This window comes from Coptis chinensis, chromosome 5 (genome assembly GCF_015680905.1).
Source record: "Coptis chinensis isolate HL-2020 chromosome 5, ASM1568090v1, whole genome shotgun sequence".
Lineage (NCBI taxonomy): Eukaryota > Viridiplantae > Streptophyta > Magnoliopsida > Ranunculales > Ranunculaceae > Coptis > Coptis chinensis.
Genome location: NC_141460.1, coordinates 46,256,211 through 46,265,575, shown reverse-complemented (window position 1 = coordinate 46,265,575; position 9,365 = coordinate 46,256,211). Strand labels below are relative to the sequence as shown.

General features: G+C 39.8%; 1 long non-coding RNA gene across 1 annotated transcript; it reads right to left on the bottom strand.

Annotated features, from left to right (window-relative positions):
* Positions 1 to 862: 862 nt before the first annotated feature.
* LOC147497679 (uncharacterized) lies at positions 863 to 1,789 on the bottom strand. The gene is made up of 2 exons (XR_015197180.1): positions 1,216 to 1,789; positions 863 to 1,162 (listed from the first exon to the last, which is right to left on the bottom strand). It is a non-coding gene; the product is annotated as an uncharacterized LOC147497679 (long non-coding RNA).
* Positions 1,790 to 9,365: the final 7,576 nt, after the last annotated feature.

Genomic DNA, 9,365 nt, shown 5'->3' with positions numbered 1-9,365 from the left:
ACGTGAGTAGTGTGTAAAGCATATATATATATTGGGCTTTGATTGTGGACTGTGGACTGTTTATTTGTGCTACGTTTTATGTGTATATTATAGGGACACATATAGTAATAAAATGCTGTGGAAGCTTGTATAATTTGGTGGTCATTATCTAAGAAAGATTTGACCTTGATGTTGTGTATTTTTGACACGTGACGATATTGAGATGTTAGTAGACATTACATTCCTAATACGTTATAATAAAATGTATGTGATACGTTGAAGCATTATGACATGATATCATATGTTGGGATATATATATTAATGCAATATCTTGGAGAAATGTATATACACTCCATTATTTTATATGTGAGATGCTAATATAGTATCGGTGAATATTTACTACACGGGGAGTGTGGTGTAGTGCAATAATAATATATTGGCACGAAAGAAGAGCGAAAGTGACTATGAGATATAATTGAGATGTTTCTAAATATTATGGCTTAGTGCAATAAGGTAATTGACCGCACGTGATATAGTAGAAATGTTTATGAGTCATTAATGTATGACACCTGAATAAATTACATAACGAAAATCCTAGAACGACTACCACAACTCATGTGATTGGCCCTTCCGGCGTTTGATTAATCTGAATGGCGCTTCGGCTGCCCACTTCCGCGTTTGCTTTAAAATTTGAATGGCCTTCGGCCCCCTCCGGGCGAACTTGAATAGTGGCTTGATTATTAGTTCAGCAAAATAGACGATGATCGCTAATATTTTATGCGAATAGTGGCGGTGCTTACATAGATTTGGCTTCCGTGTGAGGATTTACGGTGTCGCGGCATCCCTTCCGTGGTGGTACGCGACGGAGTGGCTCATTATGTAAGGGAGGCATGTGGATGTACATGTTCGGCGTTGGGTTGCGATTGTGGTAGCCAGGGAAACTAGGTAAGACATAGATACGACGTGATTTTAGGGACACACAAAGAAAGCCTGAAATAATCTAATTATGGTAATATGTTGGTAAATGATATATCTCTAGATAGATGATTTGTATATGGTTGGCTGGTTATAGTTTAGTTAGAACCTAAGGCGCCTCGATGGAGGAACTACATGCCTTATTTATTATGAGTATAGTTTGTTGTGTGGTTAGTGGGAAGTTAAGGCGCCTCAGTGGAGGAACTACCTGCCTAGATTAGTGTACTTAAGAATGTTAAGGCGCCTCAGTGGAGGAACTACCTGCCTAGATTATTGTACTTAAGAATGTTGTATTAGTCGTTGAAAGTTAAGGCGCCTCGGTGGAGGAACTAACTGCCGTATGGATTGTGTATATATATGTATATTATATGTTGTATTTTAGGACTACTCACACCAGCATTTTTATAATGCTGACCCGATTTGCATGTTTGCTTATCGGGTGTGTTCATTAAATGAACATAGTTGATAAGTTTTGACAGGTTTAGTGTTGAAGAAGGTTGGCTGCTGCTTGTGGTTTGCATTAGCGTTACATCTCCGGATACGTTTTGTTTTTCCCTTGAGGTGATATAACTTTTCAGTCTAGACAATGTTTTTGTATTCTCATTTGTATATTTTAATTAAAGAGTTATTGAAAAGAGATTTGTAACCTAATCTTAATTGGGAATTTTTGTAATGAAGAGGACTTTTGTATAATTGAAATTTTTATTGGTTTTTAATTATCCGCATATTTTAAAACTGTTTATGGGTTTTTGGGAGTGGAGAGTGCGTCACACCTCGGAGATCGAAGAGTCGGGGACAAATAATGTTTTTCCGAATTCTGTCGAAATTCGGGGTGTGACAGTGAGTGATGGAGTTTAGGTGTAGTGTGAGTTGTGAGGATAGTTTGTATCAAGTTTATATAGGTTTAAAGTTGCTAAAATGGATCGGAAAGTTGCCAAAACTAATTACGGCAGTTTCCGAAAATCCTAAAATTTCCAAACTCGAAAACGGAAACAACTCATATCCTGGATTCTAATTCAAACCCAGTATCTTTTAGGTTGATTTTATGATAGAATGTACCTATTTAATCTAGATTTCATCCTACAATGATACTTAATCATATTTCTGCCTAAACATCCATATTTTCACCTTGACTCCGCAATTAACTCTAATACGAGGGTTATACAAAAATAATGCTTGAATTGATAAAACCACCCCTAAACAAGTTGGGAAGGTGGGGTCAATATGAAACAACCATGCATAATGAAAATAGGCCCTTATATTAAAATTTCATTCGGGGTACCACTACAAAATTCAAATTACGGAAATAAAAGTTATATTACAATAAAACAACAAAAATAAATAAAACAACAACCACTATCAATCCTCGGACTCTTCTAAACAATTTCGCGCCCGGGTGGCGGAGGGCACACTCTCTAGTGGTGGCTCACGGGCTCCAGAAGGTCCAGCAGATAGTCCGCCCTTCGATCGATGGCGGCTCATGCCTCGTAGGCTGTGTCCTCGAGCGAATCAGTATGAGGTGGGAAGCGTGCAAGCATATCCACTTAAACCGGCTTCGGGCTTCCATCTCAACCCTCTCTGCTCCCATCTCTCATCCTCTCTCTCGGGTGCGGATCTCGGTTGTGATGAATAGTCGCCGTCGAGTCCGGAGGTCCAGGCAGATAGTGTTTAGTGACGCGATGCCCCTATGAAGCATAGCCATGCGTCGCGATCGTAACCAACACCTCGGAAGGCATCCGCGATCAAAGCAGTCACGTCCTCCTCATCCTCGGAGGCATCCTCATCCTCCTCCTCTTCATTCTCAGCTCCTCCATCCTCTTCTTCTTCTTCTCTATCCTCGGCCCTCCTCCAAACTTGTTGGACACGCGCGTGTTACGGTGCGGGGTAATGTAATCCTATCGACGGAGCTACTTTCATCTTCAAAGATGATCTTGGTGATTAACACGGGAAGAGGTGCCAAAGACCTTCCGACCCCTAATCATGCTTTCGGCAAAAACTCCGGGATACAGAAATCGCACTTCCGCCCCGGAGTACCCATAAGACGCGTGGAGGCAGGTCGGACCGATGTCGACCTTGTCCTTCCCTAGACATTCCGACCCTAATCCACCGGGTCAGAAATTTGGTTGGTCCCCGAGGGCCTGGCGAACACAATGGGAGTTTGTATTGTAGCTCCCATTGATGACAAGATGCGCCCATCAGCGGCTCTACCCGTCAAACTGGGGCTCTGTAAAGTGGCCTCCAGATGGATTCTAGGCGAATGCCTAGAATCACCGGCAACCAACGATCCGTAGTCAACTCCCTTCTCTTCTTCCTTATCATCACAAAAATCCTACTCCCCTCCAACTCCCTGGTGTTGTAGAACCGTCGGACCAAGTCTTCGTGGTAGAAGGCTTCGGTCGAGTACCAGAGACTATTCCAGTCTCTACTAGCCATTTCGTCACCGTAAAATGGAGCGAAATGGTCGGCAGTGAAAACTTGCTCCGGTATAATTCGGCGTTGTTGAATCATCTAGTGTTTGAAATGGAGTGAGGGTTTAAATATGATGTGGTGGTGGTGGTTTGACTTGACCGACTGAAAGAACAGTGGTGGTGGTGGAGTGGTGGCGGCGCAAAGACACCAAATTTTTGAATTTTGGTGGTTTTAGTTATTTAAATCGGTGGGGGTTGTGGTGGTTTGGTTTAGAGAAGATTTGGGGTTAGGATTTGATTTTTGACGCGTGGGTTTATGGTATTTTCTTTTTAATTTTTTTTTTTTTCTAGGTTTGGAGCTTGTTAATGGCGGTGGAAGATGAAAAACGATGAACTGAATTCTTTGAAGAAGGAAGGTATGGCGAAGTCGCTACCGGTCGGGGTTGGGTTGGGCCCAAGCCCGAAATCCAAATTTTTGATTTTTTCGATTTTTTTCGCGAATTTCAAATCAAAATTGCCGCTTCGTTACCGGTCCGATTTTTGCGAATGAGATATGGAAATGATCAGGAGGGAATTTCCTATCCAATGATCCATAAAACACTCTATTCCGACTTCGGATGACATACAAGATAGTGGAAAACGCCTCGGAGTGCGTGCATGACGTAAGTTATGCGAATGAATGAACTCTAAATTAATAGATTATGTCAATCCGAATCATAATACAATAAAACGGCCTAAGCAACTCTAATGGGACATAAAACATTTATTACGGAAACACAAACACCCCACCCCCAAACAAATTTTTACAACGAAGCTTAGAAAATTTGTTTTTAGTAGTGGGTCTTTTAAAGTCGGATTCCCGAGACTTCCTAGATTACTATGTTTATTTTTATTTTTTATTTTTTATTTTTATTTTATTTTTAGAAGGAAAAACGATAAGCAATAAAGACATAATTCACACCATAGAGAAACATGACTAAAAAATCTGAGAAAAACATGCAAGATTGGAAAACGTGAACTATGTGAACCGTGGACTTAGGATCCGTACTTACAGCCACACACTCCATAGGGAGGGCCGGTTACCTTAATGGTGCACTCACCAATATATTAAAGTGAAAGGAAATGCACCAAACACAGAAATTGAGTCGTTTATAGTCGATACTCGAGACTTTATCTAAAACATATGTATGAACATGCCAGTTGATCATATATCAACAACCGAAATAGTTGTGGATCATTCCATAAATAAATATCACATAAAACATATCCAAACACAATGAAACACCAATTTTCCCTATGACTCAACCTAGTGAAATGAAAGTTTAAGTCGGATTACCCTATTGTGTAACTTATCATGCACCTTATTTTTCATTTTTGAATGAGTGGGTGTTCTAGTAAATGAGTGTGGAAAAGTGAATGGTTGTGGAGAATATGGTGGATATGGATAAGTTGTAGAAAGACAGCTTGTACACAATGAGGATGTGGTTTTAGCACCGAACTCATTCATTGTGTGTGTAGGGACTGTCTCAATTCTGAAAATGAAGGTGTCAAATAGTTTGTCCTTCTGAAGTATCTGTTTGCTAGGAGGATTTAAAAAATTATGAAGCACAGGAGAAACAAAAGGATCGAGTGCAAACTCGAGATTTCTTTGAAAGGGTGGAAGGAGGGGAATCGAGGTGGATGTTGTGCAAGGTAGATCTTGATAGGGTGAATCGTCACTTACTCGAAGAAACTCATCGAATTCCTCATCTAGATTGGTCATATCCACATTACTATGGTAGTCCTCTACATCTTTGAGAAAGTCATCTATCCCGTCCTCATCAATAACATGTGTATCGACTAGTGTAGGAATGAAAATGTTGAGTCCGACTTTCCAAAGGAAAGAATTTTGGTAATATGATTATCGTGGAACGTGTTGTTGAAATAATCTCGAGCAAAGCTCTCGATCATGCTAACCTCTCCATCCATAGGCGAATCGGTAACCGTGGTCCTTGTTTTAAAAACATTGACTTCAACAGCAAGATGGCCAAAAGACATGGACATTGAACCATCACGGCAATTAATGAGCGCATTGGCAGTTGCCAAGAACGGACGCCCTAAAATGATCGGGACAGAGTCGTTAGCGACTTTTGTATCGAGGACTACAAAATCAGCCGGATAGTAGAAATCCTGAACTTTTACCAGCACATTTTCGACTACACCCTTAGGATACTTAATAGACCGATCAACTAATTGCAACGTCATTTTAGTGGGTTGCATCTTGTCTAGACCTATTTGTCTATACAAATAAAATGGGAGTAAGTTAACACTAGCCCCCAGGTCTAATAACGCGGTCGTCGTATAGGAATCTCCTAAGGTGCATTTTACAGTAGGACGACCAGGGTCCTTGTACTTAACAATTCCATTATGTGCAGATAAGGTTGGAATTGTTACGTTTAAAAGGCGTCTTTTGGTATATTTGTCTTATGCCTAGTAGTACACAATTCCTTAAGAAACTTAGCATGATGTGGTAGCTTTTAATAGCCGAGGAAGGGAAGGTTTATAGTTAGATTCTTGAAAACGTCCCTAATCTCCTTGTAATTTGTATCCCTAGTTAACATGGCTAATTTTGTGGAAAGCGGTGGTTTACGTCTATATTTAGCTATGGTATCATTTGGATGTTTAACCGTGGCTTCTGTTTCTTAGGTTGTGTTTGTAATCGGTACCCTCTACGGTGGTAGGCTCTTCAGTTTCTATTGCGGTATCTAGTAAAATAGTAGGTGTAGGGGACTCTTGGTGGGGTAACTATAGGCATAGTTACCTTGTTATCAACCACTCTGCCGAGCGGAGAGTGGTGATGGCATTTATCTCACCTACATTTTCATATTCATTACTAGTATTATCGGTTACCTCAAAGGGTGTGTTTGTTGTTTTAGGATTAGGTATTGCGTGACTGGCAACACACCTTTGGTTTGGGCTTTATCTTGAGCCAACTGTTGGGTTAAATTATTAACGGATTGTAGAATTTGTTGGTTAGATTGAGCCATAGTTTGGAAAAGTTTTGGCTCACTTGTATGAAAGTGTCAAAGGCGATCCGGTTGTGTGGGTGTAGTAGTCCGCGGGTGGTGTGAGTGGAACTATTTCCGTGAATTATTTATAGGTGGATTCTGATAATTATTATTTACGGAACGATACCTCTATTAGCATTATAATTATTATAATTACCTTGACCTTGTGCTTGACCTTGTCGAGGTTGCACTTGGTTGTTATAATTATTAAAATTACCTGACCACTCGTCCTTGTCGTAGTGGAGCTTGGTTAAAGCATGCGCGTTGGCCTAACATATTGATTATTGTACCCGAGGTGTGACTTGTTGGTTATTTCTCCAACTGGAGTTGGGATTTTGTCTCCAAGGGCGTTAGGTTCACTATTAATGGAACAAGCCCTGTTCATAGGCTATAGGACGATGGGAGTCGGGATGCTCGGGACTCAACGAAACTACATGGGTTTGAATTTACATTCATGACGGGATAGGCTTTTGTTGTACAGAAATGGCCTCTACCTTTTTAGTGAGTGATTCGATTAGAGTTTTAAGCTCGAATCGTGTTTAATTTCAAACATACCGCGGCCTTAACTGTTGAAGAAGAACTAGCGGAGCGGGGAGTAATCGTCACTACCCCCAATTATTATTTCGCTTAGTTTGGTCCTCTAAAATTTATAAGCCTCGAGGCTCCTTTACTTAAGAAACTACCCCCATTCATTATGTCAAGGACTTCTTTATGGTGATGTTGAAGTCCTTTGAAAAAGGCACGAACTAACGTGTATTTTGCTAGGTTATGGTGTGGACACTCTATAAGCGATCGGTGAAGCGATTCCAAGCCTCCGAAAATAATTCATGAGGATTTTGTCGAAAGAAATGAATCTTGGAAAGCATCTCATCCGTCTTTAGGGGTGGGGTAAAATGTTCCATAAACAATTTGAACAAGTTTAGCCCACGAGTCCTGAGAATTAGGCACTTGGGCAGTTAACCAAGCCGCCTTATCGGCTAAGGTGAAAGGGAATACCCTTAATTTAATTTGTTCATTACCAACCGTAGGATGGTGGAATGTTGTTAAGACTTGTTCAATCCTACGCATGTGCTGATAAGGTAAACCATGAAAAACGGGTAACAAATTAAAAATATTTGGAGGATTCTGAAATCCCCTGGTCTGCTAGAGCGATGCAAGATTTGGGGCTATCGCTCAAGGCTTTGTAGAAGTCCGAGAGAGGAGTCTCTTTCTTCCCCATTATATCGGTGGTGTGTGTAAAATAGTAGCTAGAGGTGTAGTGTGTGGTATACTAGATAGATTTGTTTGTTTGTTGTTGTTGTGTATTTACGTTAGGTGTTTTGTTTACCGGACCTTAATCTCATGCAAGACTAAGTCGAGCTTAACTAAACATGCAACACTCCAAACAATTCTGATATACTAGTATAAAACCTCTAACGAGGAGATCGCGAGGTTTGGAAGAAAGGAATACTGATTGCGTCCTTGCTTCGCTTATGAATAGCGTCTTGTTTACGCTTTGTTGAGTGTATATAGCGAGGTTAGAACACTGAAAAATATGAAAGAGCAAAGTTCGAATCAAAACCGAAATCCGAAAAATTTAACATAGGTAGCCTTTGGCTCCCCAAGGTATTTTCAATTTACAGTGTTTTTAGGGGGTCGCTCCACATGGGGGGTCGCTTCGATTGTCCAAGAACATAGGGGTGGTTTCAAGGAGGAAGATGCCGTCTAATAAATTTTGCTCGAATTTTTCAACTCTAAAATGGACGACCCGGTATGATTCAAACAAGGGTGGGTGGGTGAAATGGGACTTTAAAACAGTACTAACACTATGAAAACAATACTGAAAGTGAAACTAAGATGAAATGGCCATTTGATAAAAGTAAAATGAATAGTCTACCTAATGAAATGAAGCGATGAATTCACAACGTAAGTAAACTAAAACTATCTTTTGTTAGAGCGTTTATCAAAGTTTTCTTCTTCTACTCTCAATCCTATGAGATATAGTGGAGTAAGAGTGATTCGTTCCACTCTTAGTCCTTCCGTATGCTTGTTTTCTAGTCTCAATACTCTACTTAAAGTCAATTAGAGCTTTTACTTAAAAGGGGACTAGAACTACGATGCAACTACCCACGAAATGCAACTAGTGCGTTATCGAATATTAAAGGGAATGCTACGTTGATTCGATGTTAAGGAGTTAGAGGGGATTGATTCCACCTTAACTCAACTTAATCCACTAGCGACAGTCGTAAGTAATCGAATTGAACTGCCACTGCGAGAACAATCGGTTCTTCCTAATCCCTAATTACACATGGCATTTCTACCAATTAATAACTAGCATGTGAACAATTAAACCCATTCTCATGGTGAACTAATTATTTTCGGCGTGGAATAGAAATTATGGCGACTCTACGATAAACGGAATCAAGCTTTCATCAAGGCTTCTCAACCCCTCTAATGGAGGTTTAGCCTTGAATCATTCATAATCATTTCCATTTAAATTAAAACTACACATAATAACAAGCATTAAAATTTACTAATTTAAACAATAATGAAATCTAAATTAATGACTAAAATGAAATAAGAACAATAATTGAAATTAGATCTAGAAATGGAAATGACAAAATCGAAATTGATAAAAAATACTACTTTATTGATCTAATCAAATGAAGAACAAGATCCAAAGGTTTAATCTAATAAAGGATTTGAAACTAATTAAATAAAACAATTAAATCTAGATCTAGAAGCTATTTTAATGGCTACTTTCTATTCTAAGCTATCTACCTAACCTAACTGCCCTTTACTGCCATTAACACTGAGTCAAGCTTTTGTTTTTATACATCCAGATCCAAAAATCGTGCATGGGCTTGGAGCCATGTTTTTGGGCGAGAATCGGGCCCAAACCCATTCTTTTCAAATCCAAAAAGGCCTCTTCAGCTGCAGTTGGCTTCCACAGACTTTTCGTCTACTTTTACTCCTC